The sequence below is a fragment of the Sycon ciliatum genome, chromosome 11 (genome assembly GCF_964019385.1).
Source record: "Sycon ciliatum chromosome 11, ocSycCili1.1, whole genome shotgun sequence".
Classification (NCBI taxonomy): Eukaryota; Metazoa; Porifera; class Calcarea; order Leucosolenida; family Sycettidae; genus Sycon; species Sycon ciliatum.
In genome coordinates, this window is record NC_088653.1 from 7,953,464 (window position 1) to 7,979,659 (window position 26,196).

The window sequence follows — 26,196 nt, forward strand, 5'->3', positions numbered from 1 at the left end:
GATGGACTGGTGTTGTAACAGTGTGCCCATTTGCTGTTGCTGGGTACCGTAGTTTGTCAGTTGTGCCTGTTTGAAGTTGCCAGGCCAGCTTGTATTGGTGCGTTCCCGTTTGCTGTTGCCGGGGCACCATGTTTGTAACGGCGTACCCGTTTGCTGTTGCCGGGGCCGTGTTTGTATTGGTGCGTTCCCGTTGAGTTTGCCGGGGCACCTTGTTTGTAACGATGTACCCGTTTGCTGTTGCCGGGTGACATGTTTGCCAATTGTGCTTGTTGCAAATTGCCGTGCTGTGCTCGTTATGAGGCGATAAGAATTATGAGCCATGCATTGGCTTGTGCCCAATGGCTCTTGCTAACACGGCAATTTGCTATCATTGGTGATATTTCAAAGAGTGACAAATGTGAAAAAAAGATAATGGCAAACCCCCCAACTAGGTTCTATGCTTGGTGTGCTGGTGCGAGCAAGTTTTGCAAGCAAATTGCAATGTGGAATACATGCGTGTGTATACATATTAATTATTATTACGCTTGGCCACAAGGCCTAGCGGGCGTGTGCACGCACACTTGGGTGTGCGGTAGCAGGTGCATGCATGTGGGTTAACGCATATTTGAATCGCACGAAACCTTTTTGTGGACATAAACAAAATTGCCAATTGTGAATTTCTAGCGTAAAACAGACCCACAGGCATTGTCAATACCCACTGAATTTATTCACCTGCGTAATTCTTCTTTCTACTCATATACAAACAAGAATGCATCACGGATAATAATTATGACTTACATTCGTCTTTGGTTCCAACGAATGTCCAGAAGTGAGAAGACATTCTACTACAGAAACATGACCACGTTTGGCCGCAAGATGTAATGGTGTGTCACCACCCTGGAAGTAGCAGCAAAATTAAAGACAAGACATGTACACACATACACACACATGTTGATGCACACACACATGCACACACACATATGCACGTGCACACACACACACACACACACATGCACGTGCACACACACATCCAAAAACACACACATAAACACAAACACACACACACACACACACAGACCTCAGACGTCAGACCTGCCCATCGCAGAAGCAATGATAGCGTACAGCTACGTTAGACATAGCAACTGGTGCTAGGATTACACACACACAGACAAACATACACATACACATACACTTACACACACTCACACACACACACACACACACATACACACACACACTCACACACATACACTTACACACACATACATACATACACATACACACACACACATACACATACACACCCACACACATACACACACACACACACACGTACACACACATACACACACATACATATGAGCCGTCAAATGCGAAAAGGGTGCTTATGGCATCACACAGTAAATCGAGTAAAGTGCGTCAGAGTGACAGGCTGTCATGAACCTGTCACGTGCATCAGTGAATCTTGATGTGACGTCATTTTTTCGATCGTTGCGGGTACCGGGTGCGTGTGCATCACACAGAGCTGGCATATACTAGCGCACTGCTGAGACTCCCATCTTTCCGTAGATACTTCAACCGGCCTGATACTCCAAAGCACGGCGGAAAAAAACTGCCTTTTTGGTGGCGCAGTCCGCGATATTCATGTTAAAACAAAATGGCGCCACGATTTATTGAAAGTGGTATAGTTGGTGGTACGAGTGTTCAACTTCATACTGTTCGTCTTCTTTTTGACATGCTCTCTTTCCATCGTCCTTAGCTTTTGGTTGTTGAGAGCTGTTTTGGCTTTCTCCTATACCTCTGGGGGATGCCAAGTGATGGTTTTGAGAGGCTGGTGATGGCTGTGAGCGAGAGTTTGCCGATCGGCGTCGTCCTCGCTATAGAAATACTAGTTACTGCGCACCTGGCAGATATCACAACACGTCGGAGCGTCCAGGAGAGAAGGAATATTGGGTTTTCACTGGTATCTAGTTCCTCCAGCATCGTGTAGCCCACCGTCGGTGAATGGCGGTCCAGAAAGGTTGAACCTGGTCTACTGCAGCACCTCGCAGTCCTGCGAGGCACACCGTGTACGCCTGCCATGTATTGTACAAATAAAACTCATGCAGTAGTGGATTCTACAGTGATGAGTCTCAGCCTGTATGCTGCAAAAGACACAGGAAATGTGACTGGTGTCTGTACACTCAGTGACTGGACGCCAACACCCCAGTCTTCTCCTGCAGGATCTGTTTGACATTGACATTATGCAGTAGGTCGGCATTGACCTGGTTTAGCAGCTATCGTAATAGTATCTGCCTGGTTGGATGTAGCAGGTTGGCGTTTGCTCGTCGTCCAGTCCGGAATTTTCTTGTAACTCACGGTGAAGTACGCGCAGGGTTTGTGATCATCGCTGTTCACTTCAATAATATTAAACACAACGTTCCCTTTGTCACTCATCTTATCCTAAGTACTGAATTTGCTGACAATATTGCACCACACTTGTCACAACCTACCGCCACTGCTGGCGGTGGCGACTGGTTCGTCAATGGCGGTGACCAGGCTGACTGACTAGCTTCGAGACAGCGGCCTCGTTGTCAACCCCGCGACAGCCTAAAGGTTGATTATATCGATCCAGCCTCAGCGCCATGTTGACGATGCCCTAGTGACTGTGTGTCATGGATTGCCTTGCCATCAGCGGTCATTGCCGTCCACCTTGGTGCAGCCCTCAACAACTGGCTCAGCCCATGGGAGTCTCAAGTGGACAAAGTTGTTGCCAAAGTAGCTCGGAAGATTGGTGCATCGTGGTGTAGGTGAGCACATAACTAGGACTTCCCAGCGCCTATTTGTCCAGGCTGCGATACTATGTGACATGCTGTACTGCACATTCTTTTCAGCACTGCAAGGCCGGCAGCTGGACCGACTGCAGGGGCCGCGCACATGCAGGCCGCCTGTTGCCAGTGAAGCATTCTGGAACGTTCCTTCCTTCTGAGATCCGTGGAATAATTACTTTCTTTGCTTCAAAGCAAGTTGCTTACCTTTCTGTTGTGCTCCCAGTGTCCTTACAACAATAACCAACAGCAATGTTTTATTTTCCTTTCCATTCCCCCACCAATGAATACTACAATGTCGATTCTATTTCTGAATAGTTTAGTGTGTGCCCGCGCACGCACGTGTGTGTGTGTGTATACCTCACTCGCCACTCGAAGTTCTGTTCCCCATTACTGGAACGCTGCCTGTTCTTTCAGGACCTGCCATCATCTGCGGATGGGCATTCAATGATTGTATTGAGTGTGTGTGTGTGTTTTTCATTCAGAATCACGGATCCGCTATCGTTGCTATAAGAGAAAATCAGTGGGTTCACATCCAGTGCATTTGTAGATTTGCGTGCTTTTCTCGCTACAGGCGCATACATGGGACATTGTGTGTGTGTGTGTGTGTGCGTCTGTGTGTATGGGGATATTGTCTGTATCGGCTTTTGGTACTAATGTTCAGGTCTGTGCTTGCATGTGTGAACATGAAATTGTTCGGTTCTGTGCATGCTATTGCTATGTTGTATATTATTGTATATATGTGTGCATTTCCACGAACAGTGTAGATGAGCGTGGAGAGTGCATTCATCCCTTATCAACCACTTCCCCTTGGGCTTACGAGAGTTTTTTCTGCGTACCTCTCATTTTTGTTTGTTTCTCTCTGATACTGTATTGATGCCGGTACCTGTACCTCGATGTGTTCCTCTATCTGCAGTCGCCTTTATCCTTCGGTCAAGTTAACGTTTATTGTGCTCTATTTATCGTGCGAATCAAAATAAACAATAATAACACAAGTCATGCTAGAGTGACGACATGTGCGTGTAGTAGGGTTGATGCGATGGGACGTTATAATTAGGTGGAACAGAACACACATTGGGCAGATTGATTGGGCATCATTGATTGTGCTCAGTCTAAACAGTGAACATAATAATTATCTCCAGTGACAGACTGTAGCGGCTAGCCTCCAATAGGTAGCTGGCACTAGTCGCTACTGCTTGTTTGACAGGTGCCGCCAGAACCCCTGTTGTGTCATGCTATAGATGCACATGCCCTATTCTGGGGCATACTGAGGTTGATTTTGTTGACTGCATGTAGACAGCATCCAATAGTAGTACTCATAGACCTTGGTTCTTTGTAGGTCAACCACCATCGCATGGATCGATCGGTGACTATGCACTTGGAGGTTGGAATAGCCCGCGCTGAACAGATCTTGCCATGGCCCAGGGAGTGAACTCGCTTACTCGACTATCCCGGTTTTAGTTAACCAGCAGGAGTGGTGCAATTTGTCCATACCATGTTGCGAGCTCACAGTTGTTTGGGCAGGTTTTGAGCTTCACCACGAAACAAAGCGAAATAACGGAGTGACTGTAGAGCAAGGAAGCGGCGAGACGGCACTTCCAGGACGAGACAGGCAGTATAGATGTGTTCACAGCACGAGCAACCTCTCAAACCCTGCCGGTACTCCACAGTTACAAGAAAATGTCGGACTCAGACGACGCAAACCTGCAAACCTGCTACATCCACCCAGGCAGATAGCTGCCAAACCAGGCCAATGTCGACCCACTGCATACCGGTATGTCAATGTCAAACAGATCCTGCAGGAGAAGACTGGGATGATATTGGCGTCCAGTGTACGGACACCAGTCACATTTCCTGCGTCTTTTGCAGCATACAGGAAAGACTCATCACTATAACGTCCACTACTTTGTGATTTTTTATTTGTAGAATGCATGACAGGCGTATTCAGTGTGCCTCGCAGGACTGCGAGATGCTGCAGAAGACCAGGTTCGACCTTTCTGGACGGCCATTCACCGACAGTGGGCTACACGATGCTGGAGGATCTAGATTCCAGTGAAAACCCAAGATTCCTTTGCTCCTGGACGCTCCGACGTGTTGTGATATCTGCCAGGTGCGCAGTAACTAGTATTTTCATCGCTATAGCGAGGACGACGCCGATCGGCAAACTCTCGCTCACAGCCATCACCAGCCTCTCAAAACCATCACTTGGCATCCCCCAGAGGTATAGGAGAAAGCCAAAACAGCTCTCAACAAACAAAAGCTAAGGACGATGGAAAGAGAGCATGTCAAAAAGAAGACGAACAGTATGAAGTTCAAATGGGTTTGAACACTCGTACCACCAACTATACCACTTTCAATAAATCGTGACGCCATTTTGTTTTAACACGCATACGGTCCGTTCTCACGAGCTCCGCTCTCTGATTTTGAACGAAATTCTTTTGTCTCCTGACCTGCTTGACTTCTCTGCTCTTTTACAAATTTCAAGATGAGCAGGCAGTCTTACTTTACTTGGGATGAGGCTTTAGCCAAAGTTCTTCAGCCCCGACAGGACATAGATGTAGAATGTTTTGGCTACTCTCACTCAGAGTGCGAGCCAGACAAGGTATTTGACCCGAGCGAAAGTGCAGCACTCGAAAACAGCGATGCAATTTCTGATGAAGAAGAGGACAATGCAGAACCAGTCGAAATCCACGTTGGTGAAGTTACGGAGGTCTTTTTGGCGGCTCATCTTCCCAGGAGCAAGCGTGTGCTGGTGCGGCAGCAGCAGCAGCAGCAGCAGCAACAGCAGCTCCTGCGCAAGCGAATCAGGAGAGCAATTTTTCTGCAACTTTTCGGGATACTAAATTGACGATATCTTCGTGATGGGTTTGGATTTTTGAGTCCGATATTTTGGAGGTGAAGTATAAAAGCCTATAGATTTTGCCTGAGTCCTCATCTCAATTTGACCAAAATATGCCATAAGATCCCTTTTCGCATCTGACGGCTCATATATGGACACATACATACACACACACACAAGTGCACACGCACACGGGGGACTGATAGGTATTGACTCATAGGGCTGAAACGATCGCAACATTTTGTATACCGATTACTCGTTTGCTCGATCGATCTAATGATTATAGCCTCTAAAGAGTTTCAATATTTTCCAAAACGCCATTTTTCAAACGACCGGACATAACAAACGCAACTTGGTGGCTGCTTTTGAATATGTCAACGGGATCAAGTTTGGAATGCACGTTTCAGGCACCAGCTATGACGACATAAGAGGGCGAAGGGACTAAAGGAAGACGCAAAGGGAGAATTGGACAATTGACAGGAGGTAAGTGACTACAACTTCAAACAAATAATACTATTCAATGTTCATGTAAATGTTTTCTTTATTTGAATACAGTAAAAGCAAACAGATAGAACTGTCTAGTGACGAGGGAGTAAATGATGAACGTCATAATGATATTATCACTATATCTGTATCAAATATCTCAGTGCAAAATGAAACAGACAAGAAAGAGGGTTTGCACAACAGTAGAACATAGAGGGGAGCACAAGAACAAAGACTCGGCAGGCGACACCAGAGATGTTGTTGTGCACCAAAAACAGAGGAAAGTAATTCGCACCAAAAAAACTGGTGGGTATAAAACCGTCTCGGCTGTTTTATAGGAAGTGTCGGAGAAAGTAAAAGGAGAAAAAGAAAAGAAATAAAGGGAAGCGGATGCCACTGTGGGCAAATGCCTGGGTTTGAGCAAAAACGGTGAAGGCTAAAAAGCTCTTCAGAGCGGGAGCAGGCCAGTGCTCAGCGTAGTGCAATATGGACGAGACTTTTGTAGTGAAGTTGTGGACGAGACTGTTGTAGTGAAGTTGTGTTGTGGCGTCGTGCAGTTAAACAGCAGCTAGGTGCAGCATACAGCGAATAGCAGCGCGCAGTGTTGCGGCTTTGTGCAACAGTAGCTCTATACGGCGAAAGCATCTACAAATAGACTCGCTGCAGCGCGGCACAGCACAAGCAAGTAGACTAGAAAAAACCCAAAGAAGGCTCGACTTGGTTGGCGAACACCCACCCCCGGCACTTTAGAAGCCGGTGTGGCGAGTTAAAACTAAGATTTGAAGGGTACCCAACTATCCTCGCTGGGTGGCTGTCCGACAACCAAGCGCCAACAAACTGCCTCTCGGGGACTTTTAAAACAGTGGCCAGTCGCGCCAAGCCTTCTCACGTCGCCTCAGCCAGATAACGTAGCTGGAATTTAGTGCTGCGTTTCTGCAGTTTCTTCTTAATTGGCGCTGTTTTTCCTTACAACAGCCCAATGCTCGTGCCAGACCGTCCAGGCTGCTGGAAATGGCTCCTCTAGCCCCCCCCCCCTCCGCTGTGAGGGCCTCGACTTCCCAGCCATTCTTCATACACTCCTGTTTGAGGTGGCGAAACCGTGACAGCTTCTTCTCCTTATACTGGAGGATGTGGTCTTCGCTACACACCGTCAGTTCCAGCCAAAGCACCCTTCTCAATTTCTTTGAGAAGAGAAATATGTCTGGACGACACTTGGTAGGTGAAATAAAGTGTGGGAATACTAGCCTCTCGTCCAGATCTGAAAGAAGCCGCCAATCATGTGATCCCGACAAAAAAACATCGCTCAGACCTTTCCCCTTAGGTCACTCGCCAGGGGGGATGTTTTGACCCGGTTTACAGAAGGTAATGTATGTACCGTTCCAGTCCATTCAGAAAAAGATGGGCCCTAGCTCTGGTGAGCTCCCGTATTAGGCGATTTTTCAAGAATTTATTGTACACAGTGCAGTGCTGTGAAATTTGAAATTTGAAAAAGGGTCCAAAAAGGGTACCTGATCTGGGGCTCGAACCATACAATGCACTGTTGCAGCCAGGGTCAAACGGCCTGGATTTTGATGGATTTTCCCAATTCAGTGCTCTTGGGGCAAAACCTTGCGGAAATCCTATTCTCACTATGGCTTGCTTTTTGAAGAAATAGACTGCAGAAACATAATTGGAAGGGGATTCGATAGGTGATTTCAGGAAAAAATTCTAAAAATACTCAACGTTTGACCCATTTATGGCCAAAAGCTAGAAATCCATCGTTTTCTGAATGGACTATAGTGGTAGTTTGCTCGGTATATGACGACTTTTGCTTAAATTATTTGTGCCATCTTCAGTAGGTCCGTCAAATACAGTAATAGTAGGTTTTTCATTTTGACCCGACGAGACAATACGACGCTTGCAGATCACAGCACGAACAGTTCACCAGCCACACTCCACGAAAGCAAGTAGTAGTACTCCTGACAAGTCTTGTTTCGTTCCATAGAGATAATAACGGGGAACTCATCAGAGGAGAAGCAGTTGTTGAATGAAGGGGTTTAGCTGAATAATGCTACTTTATAGACAAGATATTGCACTATTCCTTTTGTGTTGATATGTCACATATGTGAGTTAGTTGAGTGTTTACACCTCAGTGCGCCAATATCTTGTCTATAAAATAGCATTATTCAGCTAAACCCCTTCATTCAACAACTGATTCTCCTCTGATGAGTTCCCCGTTATTATCTCTATGGAACGAAACAAGACTTGTCAGGAGTACTACTACTTGCTTTCGTGGAGTGTGGCTGGTGAACTGTTTGTGCTGTGATCTGCAAGCGTCGTATGGTCTCGTCGGGTCAAAATGAAAAACCTACTTTTACTGTATTTGACGGACCTATTGAAGATGGCACAAAGAATTATGACTTCTCCTGGACCAGGAAATCTGCCATTGACCAAAGGAAGGATTTGATCTGCTGCTCGGATCTTAGCGTTAGACGCCAACCTTGCAGTCAAGATCAGGATGGATACGTCGCCTCAGCAGCCCGCAGTTCTATGTCACACCCAGCAGCCTTCCTTTGACTATACCGCTGGCTGAATTTCAATTATCGAGGTTTGTGAAGTATTTGTCTTGTGCCGCTAGCAATCTTCAGATGTGACGTGTCTAACGTCGTGATGATTTGTTGGCTTTCACTTGGCGTCTATTTTTCACCTATCTTTGTCACTACCTCAGTACCATTTGTGACGTGTAAACTAGAGCAACCTATTCCTGTGTACCTCTCCTTCTCATTGTGAATGATTTAGCACTTGTGATAGTTGTGTCTGGTAGGGTTCAGAACACCTCCATTCTGCACTATTCCTTTTGTGTTGATATGTCACATATGTGAGTTAGTTGAGTGTTTACACCTCAGTGCGCCAATATCTTGTCTATAAAATAGCATTATTCAGCTAAACCCCTTCATTCAACAACTGCTTCTCCTCTGATGAGTTCCCCGTTACTATCTCTATGGAACGAAACAAGACTTGTCAGGAGTACTACTACTTGCTTTCGTGGAGTGTGGCTGGTGAACTGTTCGTGCTGTGATCTGCAAGCGTCGTATGGTCTCGTCGAGTCAAAAATGAAAAACCTACTATTACTGTATTTGACGGACCTATTGAAGATGGCACAAAGAATTATGACTTCTCCTGGACCAGGAAATCTGCCATTGACCAAAGGAAGGATTTGATCTGCTGCTCGGATCTTAGCGTTAGACGCCAACCTTGCAGTCAAGATCAGGATGGATACGTCGCCTCAGCAGCCCGCAGTTCTATGTCACACCCAGCAGCCTTCCTTTGACTATACCGCTGGCTGAATTTCAATTATCGAGGTTTGTGAAGTATTTGTCTTGTGCCGCTAGCAATCTTCATATGTGACGTTAGACGTTTTGTGATGATTTGTTGGCTTTCACTTGGCGTCTACTTTTCACCTATCTTTGTCACTACCTCAGTACCATTTGTGACGTGTAAACTAGCGCAACCTATTCCTGTGTACCTCTCCTTCTCATTGTGAATGATTTAGCACTTGTGATAGTTGTGTCTGGTAGGGTTCAGAACACCTCAATTCTGCACTATTCCTTTTGTGTTGATATGTCACATATGTGAGTTAGTTGAGTGTTTACACCTCAGTGCGCCAATATCTTGTCTATAAAATAGCATTATTCAGCTAAACCCCTTCATTCAACAACTGATTCTCCTCTGATGAGTTCCCCGTTACTATCTCTATGGAACGAAACAAGACTTGTCAGGAGTACTACTACTTGCTTTCGTGGAGTGTGGCTGGTGAACTGTTCGTGCTGTGATCTGCAAGCGTCGTTTGGTCTTGTTGGGTCAAAATGAAAAACCTACTATGACTTTTGCTTTGCTGATACTACTTCTGTCATGAATTTACTGATTTGCTTGTGGACGTTGTCATGGCGCCACGTGTACCTGATGGAGGCAGGAAGGGCAGGCGGTGAGAATGCGCTTCAGTGTTGATGTCTGCTGACAAAGAGGGCAATACTGGTCGACAACAGAGTTGCCCCATCGTCTCAGATTGTCGGGCGAAGGCAGAGTATTAAGTATCGAGTTTATTTGGAACGATATCGTCTTTCCATAGCCCTCGTATAAGAGTTTCCGCCATGTCATGTCCTCGAACATTGTTTCTGCCAATTTGGTCCAGGCCTCTTGCATTTGTAGGCCCTTTAGGTGCCGGAGCTGCTTCTGGCAGTCGCCTTCTCTGATTGTATTGAGGATTGGTTTCCTTGGTTTTACCACGGGTGCTTTTGGCGTCACGAAACCCGGTCCGGCTCTGGGCGGTCGTGAAGCAGGCGTGTCCGATATGGCCGTTTCGGCACATTCCAATTCCACAACCGGCGAGAACCTACTAGTGAACGTTTGTACTTGTTTTCTGTGATGGCAATACAGCTGAGCGATGTTGTGGTCTTTGCTGTGCTTGATAATGTGTCATTTAAATGTTTGTTGCTGTTTCCATAGTGTTGTGATACACGTGAGGCAGAGGCCTGGCCGTTCTCGATTTCCGGTGAAGAGGATGGCGGTGTTTGCAGCCTTGGGTAGGCCTGCCCACTTTTCAATAAAGGAGAGGCTGATGTGATGAATCATTTGGGCAAAACTGCGACACAGGTCAAGTATCTCTAGGTGCCATGATATTTTCAGGATGATCAGATGTTCATAGAGCCAGAGTTTCTGGTGACCGACAAGGTGGGTTTCATGCACCAGTTTTAAGAGGCATCTAGTAAGGTCAACGAGATATTTGCGTTGTCCGTGCGTTGTCCGTCAAATTTCGAGATCTTTCACGTTGTCCGTCAAATATCTCCCCAGAAATTTGAAATGCTGACCATTAAGCCGAGGTACATCCTTGCTGGAAAATGTAAGGCCGGGGTCGAAACAGGTGTACTTGTTGTTAATTATTAGTTTTGCCGCGTAGGTCCTGCATTTATGTGGGGCAGCTTCCATTTGCGACCAGGACAAAAACTTGTCAACAACATCTAGTTTATTTTGTGCGCCATGGGTTCTGTTACTAAAAACGGCTAAATCACCTGCGAAACCAGTGTTAGAAGCAGTGATAAACTGTGATATCTGTCTGCTTGAAATTGTATGAAAGTGCCTGTAGGGTTTTCCTGGAGGGCATCGAGGAGGACTTGGAAGGTGATATTGAACAGTATCAGGGACAGAGGGCATCCCTGTAACACACCTATACTGTACCGGAACGTCCGGGTCTGGGGCTGTTGTACGAAAGCAGTGAGATGCTTGTAGTAAGAAAATACAAGTCCTCTGATTTTCAGTGGGATATGGTACCGATACAGCACTTGACAGTTTAGAGGAAACAGATATCAGCACAACAACCATCAAGTCTCTACTTTCCATCACGACAGCCAGGATCAAGCTGAGTGGCTCCCTGAGTCCCCCTTTCCCAACTGACATCGGAGTGGTCCAGGGAGACCCGATGTCCCCTATTATGTTCATAACATATGCAGAAGGCACAATGCGCAAGATCAGGGAAGGATACACAATTCGCTCACCAATGCCTGCTCCAACAACGGAGTACGCTGACGATACTAGTCTGCATAACCGAAATGACGATGAGGCGAAGGCTCTTGTTGCTGAGTGTGAACCTATATTTAACGAAGACAACCTCAAGCTCAATACACAGAAAACTGAATATGTTGATGTTGCAAGAAACAGCAACGAATGGAGATCAATCAAGCTCCTGGGTTCTCTATTGGGCTCTGCAGAAGACGTGGACATGAGAATCTCAAAAGCAAACAGGGCGTCTGGTTCGATTTCTTGGAGACAGCATTCCTTTCAATCCCGACTGTGTATGTTTAACTGCCTCATAATGCCGATCCTTCTATACAATTGCGGATTGTGGACTCTGTCCAAATTGCTGAACGACAAACTGGACAAATGGCAACGGAGGAAGCTACGCGTACTGCTGCAGATTGTCTACCCGCAACGCATCACCAATAACAACTTATACACAGAAACAAAACAATCTCCAGTTAGTGTCACATGCCGGCGACGCAGGCAGCTGTGGTTTGGCCATGTGGTGCGAGAGGGTCCGGAATCCGCCTCGTTCCAAGCACTGGAGCTATCAATTAACACAAACGACATAAAAAACCGTGGCCGTCCGCCATTGCGGTGGATAGATACGATTCGGCACGACCTGATTGCAGCGGATCTCTTCGTGGAGAGCGCTCTCCAAGCTGCAGGAGATAGACTAACTTGGCTTGACACTGTTGACAGATGCGTCGACTCTCCTCCTGTCTAACAGGTTCAGGGAAGATGCGAGCTGTGTTTATTATTATTATTATTATTATTATGGTACCGATGCAATGCCGCTTGAATTAAATTGTGCTTTACTGATCCGAATGCGTTCTTTAGGTCTATTCACACAATCGCTATGGAGCGCTTGTTCCTCTTCAAGTCTTTCATGGCTATGCTACACAGACTAACATGTTCCACACAGCCCGACATTCCTGGCAGGAAACCTTTCTGTGTCATGCCATCAAAATACTCATTCACCAACATATGGCGAGTATCTTGGACAGCATGGCAAAGAAGATCTTACCATCGCAGTTGGAGAGAGCGATTGGTCGGAACTTTGCTGGATCTGATACACTGTCACTTTAAGCAATAAGTGTAACCCAGGCGCACTGCCAAGATCGCGGGATGACACGAGTCTTCCAAACTGTTTCGAAGATGCTGAAAAGGATATTGTGGAGGAATTTGCATCGATTCCAGATACTGGAAAAGAATAAACTTTCACGGCTCGCAAATTTCGCGTTTTCAAGAATTGCGCTAGTTCACGATGAGAAACTTTCGCGATCTCATCTACTCAATTGGATCTTGAGGAGTCAAAAATTATTGCACAGAGCAGTTCGCGGCAATTTATATTCGCGAATTCGTGATGGTCGTGAAAATAGCTAAATTTAATCTCTAGCGAAAGTTTCTCACTTTACAGTAATGTACGGAATGCCGTTCGAACCAGGAGCTGACTTGTTCCTGCATTTTCTTAGGTTATTTTGAAACAGAGTCCATGTTGGACTCCAGTCAGTTAACGGAGCGGACGGTTTGCTCGTGGCTGGAGAATCCGGCCGGTAGAAAGTTTGACCACGTTCCGGGTCTTCATGCAACTTGGAGAAGTAATCAAAACAAATTTGTTCTAAGAATTCAGGATTCACGGGCGTTCCTTTCCGAGATAGCCAGAAAGGAATGCCTGAAGAAAAGTAATTCGCACCAAAAATCTGGTGGGTAGAAAACCGTCTCGACTGTTTTTAGGCAGCGACGAAGAAAGTAAAAGGAGAAAACAAAACAAAAAGAAAAAAGAAGCGACTGCCACTGTGGGCCAATGCCTCGTGGTGAAGGCTAAACAACTATTCAGGGCGGGAGCAGGCCAGTACTCAGCGTAGTGCAATATGGACAAGACAGTTGTAGTGAAGTTGTGAACGAGACTGTTGTAGTGAAGTTGTGTTGTGGCATCGTGCAGTTAACCTTTATCATCCCGACCCATCAAGGAATTGCCCTATCATTACGAAACTTTCCACACAAGTGTATTTTGGTTGTATAACCCACGTGGCCAAATCTTTTTTATTTCAGACCAAGGATAGCTGAGTTAGAGGTATGTTCCCATATAGGAACAACGGGATCACGAGCGCATAAAAATACCCAATTTGGATGATACAATTGCGAGTTATGGGATTCACCCAAATGACTATGGAAACCAAATGGATAGGCGAGAGAAATATTTCCCAGTGTTGGACGACGTCCCTTGTGCCAAAGTAGCCAAGAGCAATTGATAACGAAGACGCGGATCAACTTATTCCACGATTGTATATCAAATCAAACGCCGTCACTTTTATGAAGTCATGCCCTAGTGTACACTGAGTGATCGGAAACTAAAGAACGAAGGATAAAGCTAAATCCCTCAGTTACAACCAATCATTAGTCGTGTGGAATTGATATTGTACTCGAACTGCTCAACTTCTTGGCATAGCGGAGGGAAACTAAGTATATGGCATACGCGTGCTCCTCCCAGCCTACATGCATTTTCATTCTTGTTATTCTAATTGTGTTTCTCGGCTAATTTCTATGGAAGGAAATATCTCCAAAAGAAATGATCAAGTTCTCACAAGTAGTTGCTGGATTCAAGAGGCATACTATCACCTATTGCCTGCCGTAGTTGACAGAAACTGTGTCCCATACTCAGTCTGACTGACTTCGCAATAATAACCATGACAAGGAAATCATAGATACGACACGGCATTCGCTGAGCAGATACCTGCACAATGTCTTTACTCTTCTGCCATGGAGCATGCTACGGAAGGGTTTCCATGGGGACAACATCACCCAAATCTGCAAGAGCCCCTGCTAACAACTCCACAACAATTGCCAAACGCAAGCAATTTAGTTGGACGCTCTTAAAATTCCCACCAAGTTTGAATATCATTCAATTCCTCAATGTCAAAGGTTATTTTCTTTTCCATCTCTGGAGCTAGGATGTCAACTCTGCCCCACAGCCAACAGCACGGTCCTTCTTCCATGAAGCTAATGGGGGTGCGAGTTCCGACCATATTTCCACCTCCAAAGGAGAGAAGAATTATAGGACATTTTACAGAGCGGTATCCACAGCTCATATTGATAACCTCACGCTAACTGCAGCTACACGTAAGTCTCTTGTGTAAAATATAAATATTCCACTGCACAAGTTTCTTTCACCCTGATATCTTTTCCGTCCCCAAGTAAGCATGGTTGATAAATATGGTGGTAAAGACACACCTGGCAGTTTGGCGGTAAACACCTGCCCACACACGCTCTCTAGGCTGCAAAGTTCGGGCACAGAGCTCTCCTTCTCACCACCACCACCATCAGTTTGCGCCTGGCGCCTGGTCGATGCATGGCTGGCAGTATCCGGCATAGCAGGCTGGTACATCAAGTAGCGCATGGCATATAGATGATGACACAGCAACGACTTAGCTCGATTGCGACGTACGTTTCGTCCCCGCTGGACTCATCAGGCAATCTTCTTCTTGGATGTCTTCATACGGAGCTTGACTCGGGAGAATGAAGTTGAAGACACCACTGCAGCTGTACTTATGGTTGATAAATATGGTGGTAAAGACACACCTGGCAATATGGCGGTAAACACACACCTGCCCACACACGCTCTCTAGGCTGCAAAGTTCTGGCACAGAGCTCTCCTTCTCACCACCACCACCATCAGTTCGCGCCTGGCGCCTGGCCGATGCATGGCTGGCAGTATCCGGCATAGCAGGCTGGTACATCAAGTAGCGCATGGCACATATTGCCAGGTGTGTCGTTACCACCATATTTATCAACCATAAGTACAGCTGCAGTGGTGCCATGACAGGCAGTCATAGCTCAACCACTTGTTTCAGGATGTCGTGTACCGAGTTGCAAAGTGTTGGGTCATCCTCGGTCAATTTTAGGTGATGCGCTCCTCATCTGGACTTGGTTTGCAGCCAACGTCTCCGTTGCTTGACTGCTAATGCGAAAGTACCCAACCAACAACCAACTTCCTGGTCAGCAAGTTCCGTGGAGGAGCTGAATCTTCAAGCATGCATGCATGTGTAAAGGAGGAGGTCAGGTCAGGTCACAGACGTCCAGCCATGATGTTGGAGCAGATGTCATCCAACAAGCTGCAGTTCCTGAATCGTTGTGTACCACTGCGATCACTTGAACAGGCTTCATCCCCACCCTCTTGGTTGCATCAGACACCGTTTCTGCGATCCTCACCCCGGGTGGTGGGGGACATGGAAGGAGAGCAGTCTCGATGACAGCACTTTGCAACTCCAACGCTTTGTTGACGAAGTGGACAGTTACGGTGTGGGTCGCCTTCGATGTCCACGAGTCTGTCATTAGGCAGCAGCCTAAAGAAGGACTTTAAGCGATTCACGTTTGCATGTGAAGAGAAGTGTTGTCAGAGTACTTCTCGGCGCAGATATGATTGCTGGCGTCGGAGGTGTCAGCATAGGCTATGACGAAGCAGGTGAGATCAACTCTGTCACAATTGGACACGGACACGTTGCAGCCTTCGTTCGCTATCGGCGAAGAGCCAGACACACAAGGCCAGCACTCATGTACGTCGATGCCTAGACAACTATGGCCTGAATGACCTGATCTAGGCCAGGCCCGGTAAGGATGCGCCCGCATGTGTGGCGAAGATACGTACATGGCGGAAGGTCGGAGACCAGTATGAGTTCGTCGATATAGGCAAAGCTTACCTGCAATTTCACGTTGATCCAGCTTCACAACGGTACCAGGCGGTCGTGTGGCATGACAACCTGTACGTGATGACGTGAATGGGCTTTGGGCTAGCAGTTGAATTGAAGTTTATGGACATAATGGTGCGATAGGTTCCACGGCCTTGGCCTGACAAGGACTATTACGTTACAGTCTGACGACAAAGCCACCAGAGCCGCTGTCGACTGCACGAGTGCTGGGACTGCAGCTGTCGACATCTGCTAACAGCGACAGCGACAGATTGTCGAGGCGAGAAAACGTAGATCTTGCATTTGAGCGTCCACTGACGAAGCGAGGCGTCTTCCAGTGGACCGGACGACTGATCAGTTACTACCCAGTATGTGCCTGGCTGCAACCCGCCTGCTCATAATTAAAGCGTATGGCAAGCACAACTACTGGCTGGGACGATCCAGTTCGGCAAGGCGTGGTACGGTGTGCCGAGGAAGAAGTTGAGTGCCTGGGATGTAGTGATCATGGAGTTTGACATGTTTCATCAACGTCAGACGGCAACTGGGGAGTCTACTGCGACACGTCTGGAAACATGGAGACATCATTGAGGATGGCACATGGCTAAGTCATGCAGACGACAGGAAACTAATCAACGTCGCTGAACTCCATGACTCAATTGTGTTTTCTGTCACTGGCTGTTGAGCGGGGCCTGGAATCAAGGCGGCTAATTACCGACTCCAAGGCTGTGTTTTGATGGCTACGTCAAATTTTCGAAAATGTGTGCCGTGTTCGCATAGGAGACCTGCATAAGATGCTCATTGAACGTCATTTACAAATGGCAACTGACCTGATGGAGACTGGAAGACTTAAGGTGCGTATTGAGTGAACGCTCACTGAAAAGAACCCAGCCGACCAACTGACTCGTGTTCCGGTGCACTGGGCTAAGTGGTGCAGACCCGATACAGCTGCTGAGAATGCTGCACCATCGCTAGCGCAGTTGACAAGGCAACGAGACAAGCCGTCATGCGTGATGAAATACAGCATGTCCAGAGAGCATCTCCCAGCTGATGCCTGTACTGTCGACCGCCCAGCTAGGCGATTGAGTCGAGGTAGAGCCATTCAACAAGGTCAAAGACCAGCTTGTTCTGGATGACGGAGTGTTATCTCGCAGCTTCAAGCTTCCTGATACCACATGTGTGGAAGAAGCGCATCGGATGTTTGGGCACGGTAGCTGGGCAGTGATGTATGAGATGTTGCTCGGTATCTGCTTCTTCCCCGGTATGAACTCACGCTGCCAAGAATGTTGCCGTAGCTGTCAAGCAAATGGACGTGGTGGAGAGAGGGTGCCACCTACTGCCCAAGAGGCCCCCGGTGGCCCTTGGAGTGTTCTGCAAGTGAAGACACTAGAGCTTAGTGCAGACCGCAGCGGACAGTACCACGGCGTAGTCGTGTGCACTGATGTGTTAAGAAAGTGGGTCGAGGTGAAGCCACTATGGCGAAAGGATGCTGCAAGTGTTGCAGGAGCGCTAACTAGTATCTGCTGCAGTTGGGGTCCGCCCGAAAAGATCAGGTTGGGCAAAGGACCGAGTTCCACAATACTCTTGTCCGGGCCCTCCTCACCCAGTTCGGCGTGCGTGTGAAGACAGGAGCAGTTCGTCACCCAGAGTCGCCAGGTGGCGTGGAGAGCATGAATCGAACTCTCATAACGCTGATGAAGGAAATATTAGATCAAGCATCTGACTGGAAGAAGGAGCTGGATTTCCTTCTGTTCAACCACTGTACCCGGCCGCATTCTACGACAGCAGTGTCGCCTATGCACGTGCCTGGAAGCCCCGGTCATTAGTTGTGGAAGCGTGCCCAGAGGCCCTTGTGCCGAGCGAGTGGGTTGAGAATCTGAATGGATCGGCTGCCCATGTACACGATCTTGTGGAGATAGAGTTGTCTGCACCGAGCCCTCCACAGCTACCCAGCAGCACCCAATCACCCTAAATTCCCGGTGAGGTAGTACTGTTCTGACGACCCGGGCTTCAGCAGAAGCTGTTGCCCGGACCCCCCCCCCCCCCTCTAATGTTCCAAACGTGCAACGTCTCGTTGGGCAATTTTGGTAGGGCACGCGATCGATCTGACAAGAATTCAAGATTGCAACAGATCATAAATCAGTCAAATCTCGATCGAATCCAATGATCCAAATGTCCAAGTTGAGGAGAAATTTTCAACTAATCAATCACGCAGATTCACGGCGCTAATCCACAGCGCAGCTCCATAACTGGCGCCAATAGAGGTTGCAGCTCACACCTCGTATTTCTTCTACTCCAAACCTTTCCCGCATGCCTTGGGTTGAGTGTTGCCTTTGTGAAAGTAGAGTTCGCTGCTGTTGCCTGGCTTTCACAGTTTTCCTCCTAGCCTTTTCTTCAGCTCGTAGCTTTTCTTCGCTGCCTAGCTTTTGCAGTTTGGTCCGTAGCCTCGTAGCTGCCCCGTAGCTGCTTTTCCTTGAACATCGCATACGACGAGTATAAATAAGTCATTGCAGAGTTTGCGTGTCGCCGAGCTGCGTGAACAGCTCGAAATGCACGGCCTAGACCCATCTGGCACCAAATCGGTCCTGATAAACCGACTTAGGGAGCCGTAGACGAACGTGAGGACTTCGTTCCTGTTACTGCAGCTTCTGCGGTTTCTGTTGCTGTTACGGCGGACCTGGATAATTCGGATCGTGACAACTTTCAGCAGGAACTGCGGCATCTGGTGCGCGAAGAAGTATCAGCTGCAATCTGCACAGTGTTATCGGGAGCACCAGAGGCGGCCTAAACCACAGCAACTGTCACCATGTCCAACCCTGCTCCTTCTATTCCCGGGTTGAGCTCCATTGCACCTGCGCCGGCGGCTAGTAGTACCGAAACCTCAGCAGCAGCTCACCTCCTCGTGCCCAAGTCACTTGAAGGTCGCCTTGTGAAGGGTGAGTTCATTGTGCTGAACTTACTGTTGCCAAAGGGGCTAAGCAATTTTTGTCTCTCAACCTGAATCCCGCTCGTTCGAGCTTCGTACTGCCAATCAGTTTGGGGAAAGTAAGCAGTCGAAGGAACTGGTTGAAACCAGCGACGGTCGAGTACACGACATCGAAACATGGCTAGAGGCCTGGACCTTGTACACTTCGGTTGTCTGTACTCACGCACCACACCGTCTCCACGAATTGTTGGCGTACCAGTCCATCATCCTCAAAGCCAACCGCCAGTACCTGCCATCTGCTTGGCTCAGCTATGACCAGCAACTTCGGCTGTCAGCCTCGCTCCAGCCAGGCAAGCGTATTGACATTATAGACAACAATCTGTGGCAGCTATCCGTCACGGGTAAGGCTAGACCAGCTTGTCCAGTATGCCACACTGTGCACCCTCCGTCCAGTCAGTGTCATTTTCTTCCGAACAGAAGCCCCCAGCAGTATCAGCACGGGTCCACACTCACCCGTTCTGAGAGCGGCCGAATCATCTGCCGTAACTTTAACTTCGGCCAGTGCCAGCACAAGTCGACCTGCCGCTTCCTCCATGTCTGCAACACATGCGGCGGCAACCATTCCCGCCAGCAGTGCCCCAAGGCTGGGACCAAATCCTGAACCACTTCTCAGTAAGGTCAGCAACTCCGATAGGTTGCCTTCAGGCACTACTCCCCACGCTTCCACATTCCGCTCACCTTTGCATGTTACCCGCTTTTCTTCCTAGCAATCTACCCACCCAGTTCCACAGTTTTCACGATATGTTCTGCATGGCTTGCATCATGGCTTCGATATTGGCTTTTTAGGTGGTCGTACTGTTAACATTAATTCTGCTAATCTCCCTTCCGCTGCTATTCACGCTCAGTTTATATAAGACCAGTTACCTGCCTCCTGTAGTCGAAGAGAAACTGCTGGCCCCTTAACGTCACCCCTTTCTCGTTTATGCATTGCTCGGGTGTTGGTGCAGTGCCAAAGAAAAACGGCAAAATGCGCATGATCCACCACCTGTCTAGCCCCCTCGGGAAGAGTGTCAATGATGGCATACCTACTGATATATTTTCGATGCAATATGTTACTATTGGTGATGCCATCAATATGATTATGTCTTTACCCCCTCCAGTTCACCTGTCAAAACTGGATGTCAAGAGCGCCTTCTAACAGATCCCAGTATGCATCAAAGATTTCCCGTCGCTTGGTATTTTTTTGGCAAGGCCGGTACTATTATGAACAAGTGCTGCATTTTGGTTTGCGCTCTAGTCCCTTCAATTTCAACACCTTTGCTGATGCTATTGAATGGATCATACAGCATCATTTCTCCATAAGTGATCTTTTAGCTCCTGCTCTTGTAGCAGTTGAGCACTCTTGCGTGGGGTAGTGCCTTTGCTGTTTGCGTTATGCAGAGCTCACTGACTTGTCAGTTTGAGCACTCTGGCAAGGTACGTTCGGGCCTGATTGGAAATTTTTATTTCCATTGATTTCAGGTTCGGCCTCATTTCCTCTGTGCTGCGCTGATGAGTTCAAAAAGAACGAAACAGCATGCTGTCCGCAGATTGAGTATTTCGCTCCTGCTCTTGTAGCAGTTGAGCACTCTTGCGTGGGGTAGTGCCTTTGCTGTTTGCGTTATGCAGAGCTCACTGACTTGTCAGTTTGAGCACTCTGGCACGGTACGTTCGGGCCTGATTGGAAATTTTTATTTCCATTGATTTCAGGTTCGGCCTCATTTCCTCTGTGCTGCGCTGATGAGTTCAAAACGAACGAAACAGCATGCTGTCCGCAGATTGAGTATTTCGCTCCTGCTCTTGAAGCAGTTGAGCACTCTTGCGTGGGGTAGTGCCTTTGCTGTTTGCGTTATGCAGAGCTCACTGACTTGTCAGTTTGAGCACTCTGGCAAGGTACGTTCGGGCCTGATTGGAAATTTTTATTTCCATTGATTTCAGGTTCGGCCTCATTTCCTCTGTGCTGCGCTGATGAGTTCAAAAAGAACGAAACAGCATGCTGTCCGCAGATTGAGTATTTCGCTCCTGCTCTTGTAGCAGTTGAGCACTCTTGCGTGGGGTAGTGCCTTTGCTGTTTGCGTTATGCAGAGCTCACTGACTTGTCAGTTTGAGCACTCTGGCAAGGTACGTTCGGGCCTGATTGGAAATTTTTATTTCCATTGATTTCAGGTTCGGCCTCATTTCCTCTGTGCTGCGCTGATGAGTTCAAAAAGAACGAAACAGCATGCTGTCCGCAGATTGAGTATTTCGCTCCTGCTCTTGTAGCAGTTGAGCACTCTTGCGTGGGGTAGTGCCTTTGCTGTTTGCGTTATGCAGAGCTCACTGACTTGTCAGTTTGAGCACTCTGGCAAAGTACGTTCGGGCCTGATTGGAAATTTTTATTTCCATTGATTTCAGGTTCGGCCTCATTTCCTCTGTGCTGCGCTGATGAGTTCAAAAAGAACGAAACAGCATGCTGTCCGCAGATTGAGTATTTCGCTCCTGCTCTTGTAGCAGTTGAGCACTCTTGCGTGGGGTAGTGCCTTTGCTGTTTGCGTTATGCAGAGCTCACTGACTTGTCAGTTTGAGCACTCTGGCAAGGTACGTTCGGGCCTGATTGGAAATTTTTATTTCCATTGATTTCAGGTTCAGCCTCATTTCCTCTGTGCTGCGCTGATGAGTTCAAAAAGAACGAAACAGCATGCTGTCCGCAGATTGAGTAAGTGATCTTTTACATTACTTAGATGACTTTCTGAACGCCGTTTCTAGCCTTTCTGTTGCTAACCGCCAGCTGGCTATCTTGCTCCGCGCATTCATGCTTTTAGGCGTACTGCTAGCCCCAGACAGGATAGAAGGCCCCGCTCAGTGTCTTACATTTTTTGGAATAGAGTTGGACTGCGTTTCCAAGCAAGCCAGGCTTCCATCCGACAAACTGACTGAGCTCAGATCTCTGATCATTGCCGCCCTCCAGTGTAACTCCATTTCTCAGCGCAGCATCGAGTCCCTTTTGGGGAAGCTCTCCTTTGCAGCACGGGCGGTTGTCCCAGGGCGCACATTTCTTTGACGGCTCTGGCCGGTGTGCAGCACGTATCAAGAGCCCCACTACAAGATAGTACTGGACTCTGCTGCTATGAAAAATATCAGGTGGTGGCAGCACCATTTATGCCAGGGCATCATTTTCAGGCAAAATCTGAAGATTATGCCAGAAATGATGTGAGCATGATCCGCCAAGGGCTACCTGTGGCTCCTTAAACAAGGGTTTAATGTGATGCGTTCGGAAACCCCCTAGAGGTGACCCCGCATACGCGCCTGGAAGGTGGAGAAGATTGTGCCACCATCCACCGTTGTGATCAGACATGTCAGTGTTGCAGAGGAAGTGGTCAACCTTCTGAAGCCAGATTCAGCTCCTGTATTACCGGACACTGCGGATGTCCACAGCGCTCAGCCGAGCCCTGTCGTGAGTGATACCGAGAGTGACGCTAGTGATTGTGGAGCCGTCGGCCTGGAATTTGACGGCGGAGTCCCACTCTATGATCTCCGTGCCCCAGCTAGCCGTCGACGCCCAATGGGATATTTTTCCTGAGTAGAGGTGTCTGGAGGGAGAGGTGTAATTGATTGACCAAGTAACTGTCGACGCCATCTCACCTCTCTCTCTCTCTATTCCTTTCTTAATAACGAACATATTTACTGTTGATCACTACGTATCAATTCTTGTTGAACTTTGTATCATTAATTCGTGCTGTGTTCGTGACGTTCTTCCTTTTTCCAGTATTATTGTCAGTGCACACGATGACGTAGGTCGCCATTTTGTCCGTGTTGTCTTGGTGCGCAAGCCTTTCTCCTTTTTCACTACCTCTTTTAATTTTCGTTCTTCTTGTGCAAAAGCAAGTAACTAGTCCAATGTTGAGTGAGCTGGGAGTGTTGCTTGTTGGCCAGTGTAGACGGGTACAAACTATCGTAACTCCATGAGACACATATGCACCGCAACAGTCACTAAACCGTTGGAAAGGTCTTGAGCTCATCTTTCCGGTGATATAATGTTCTTCGCCGTAGGATAAAGATTCACTGAGCGGTGACAAGATGAACACGGAAATCACTCCCCAGAGCGAACGGGATTTTTTTCATAACTTCGCAGTGTTTTTGAGCGTACTAGGGGATTTCCCTTTGGCACGTCTCATGCTTGATAGGCATCAAATGAAGCGCTGGGTTCTCAGCTTCGCAGTGCAGTTTGAATCGTGAAACTTGGTTGAATTTGGCAAGATGGCGAACAAGAACATGAAATTGAGTTGTTGTGGCGTTCCGAGGGACGGTGGAGTAGTTTGGAGAGGAGGTGGAAATGGTCCTTGTGTGTCTATGTCGCCGATGGCTACCATGATGTAATCGCTTGGTCCTGATCTTTCCAACGAGCCAAAGATGATGAAAATCCGTCGAGGTGGAGTAAAATGAGAAAAAAATTCTTTCGGAGCTTTGCGCTCAAACTTCACCAGGAGTGTCAGTGCGCTGGACAGCCGGCCTATTGGAGAAAAGGGGCTCAGCATGGAAAAGGTTAAGGCACGAGGTGGATAAATGTAGGCATGCAGATGGATAAAATCCAACGCATGTTCTGAGCAGGGTCATCACTGGCGGTGACATGAACATGAGCGGATGCAATCTACCCCAACCTTGTTGTCACAGTGCATTGTGATACGAAGCTGGTACCATTCCTTGCCCCAGGGGCAGCAAGCTATGACCAACACGTAGTGCTCCTGCTATGTAGTGTAGTTATTATTATGATGACTACATGTTCACATGTCATATAGGCCGTCGAAGTCTGACCTCACAGCTTCTTGACAACACGTAGTTACTGTGCCAAGTGGTGACAAACGAAAGTCGCGAAACCAGCACTTGTCGTGTTTCCAGTGCTGATTTCTTTTAGTTCTGAGACCTACCCACTCCGGGTTCGTTTCCTTGTCCAGCGGCAAGCGAAAACCAGAACACCTATCTCTCAGGTGCTGGTGAACACTCAGCAGGGAAAACACTGCACGATGGCTAGAGAGCGAATGAGAAACTTCTTAGTAAAACAAAATTTGAAGTCGCGATCTTGAAGTGATGCCGTGACCGTCAGAAACACGACAAGAGCAGGTGACGTGACTTTTGTTTGTCACCACTTGGCCTTGTAACTACGTGTAAGTACGAGTTTTCAGGCAGGGTGACGTAAGCACTTCGACAGCCTAATGCGTATGCGTAAGAAAAACATGGTCTTTCCTCTTGGTGAACTTGAAGAGTACTTTGTGTGAGCGTAGACACAACAATGGCGACAAAGATATTATTATTAAAAGAGTTGTCCTTGTACTACAGTCGTGATAGTTACGAATTGTTTCCATTGCCATGGCCAAGGCCACGATAGAGCCATTTCACAGCGGAGATTTTGATGAATGGCGAAAGAAACTGTATTTTTTCTTTTGTGCAAACGAAATCGGAGTTGTGGCGGCGAATGGCAGTACGGCTGAAAAGACTCGTTGTGAAAAACGGGTATCAGCTTATCTTATCTCTCTTCTGAGTAAAACGGTTTAGAGTCAACTTCGCTTATAACGACACTCGGCGGGGCATCAAAAATGGTCCTTATTCGCGAAGTGTCGTTATACCCGAAGTCTCATTATATGTACTACAGTGGGATGGGACTTTGCTCTGGGCATGGAAATTCTGTCGTTATTCCCGAATTGTCGTTATATCCGCAGTCATTATTAGCGAAGTTGACTGTACTCCACACTGAGGACTCTTTGTTTACCTAAAGCTCCGAGTGATTTGAAGTATCAGGAGATCGGGGGAAAACTGACGGATCATTACAAGGTTCAAACATCACGATCGAGCGTGACGCACGCTTTCAGGAACTGTAATCAACTTCCGACCGAGTCAGTGACTGACTTTTCGCATCGACTGCAGTGCAGTGCTGGAGACTGCAAGTGTGAGAGCCATTTGGATAGAGCACTATCAGACCAGTTCATCAGTGGTTTGCGGAGTGTTGCAGTGAAACGATTAATTCTGGCGAAGCCAGACGGAGATGGCGACACATTTCAGAAAATCAGTAAGATTACTCTGAATGAAAAGAGTGTGGCAAAGTTTGCTGCAGAGATGCGTCCTGACACTACGTCTCTAAATGCTGTCAAGTCGTCAGACTCGAGGTCGAGGCGTACCTCTACTGCCACTTGTACTTGAAACCGCACACCAACAAGGTTGACAAATCATGGCATGTCTGGTGTAAAGAAAACGTGTTACCGGTGTGGTTCAGAGAGTCACTTGGCAGACGGGTGTACCCACAAGTCGACGAAGTGCCGTTTCTGCAAGCGCATAGACCATCTGAAGCTCGTTTGCCGGTCGAAGAAATGCCAACAAGATACCTATCAGTTGGATGACGACACGACGTATGATGATTATGATGATACTGGTGAGAGTGTACCGTTGTTTTGTTAGCTGCTCCCGGCTAATGATGCCCCTCACACCGGAACACAAGGGTTTTATATGATCGGATAATTAGAAGTATTCGATAAGAGTGTAGACAGAAGGAGAACAGGACAACGACAACTCAAGACTAGACTAGAACAGAACAGAACCTGGAGCATGCGCTCTTCTATGTGAGTGGCTCATTGCCAAGGGGAACGAGCGGGAAATACGAATAGTGAGTATTCAGGTCGTAGCATTAATACACCTATTACACTGTGCCCCCCCCCTAGCTAAAATTCACGTCCACGGGAATGAATGAAATACCTAGAAAACAAACAAAAGAAAACAAACCAAATAATAAACTCAGTCCAGAACATAGTCAGCTAGTCAAGCAGGTGCAGTGCGAACACGGCCAGAACGACGAGGAACAGGAGAAGAAGTACGGACCGGATCAGACGACGGCGGCTGTAGCGGTGGAACATCATCATC

At 47.5% G+C, this 26,196-nt stretch overlaps 1 long non-coding RNA gene across 1 annotated transcript in view; it reads right to left on the bottom strand.

Annotated features, from left to right (window-relative positions):
* Positions 1–777: 777 nt before the first annotated feature.
* Positions 778–26,196, bottom strand: part of LOC135827488 (uncharacterized) — a 55,379-nt gene continuing 29,960 nt past the window's right edge. Inside the window, exon 3 of the long non-coding RNA XR_010555464.1 lies at positions 778–876. This is a non-coding gene — a long non-coding RNA (uncharacterized LOC135827488). The remainder of the gene's footprint in view (positions 877–26,196) is intronic.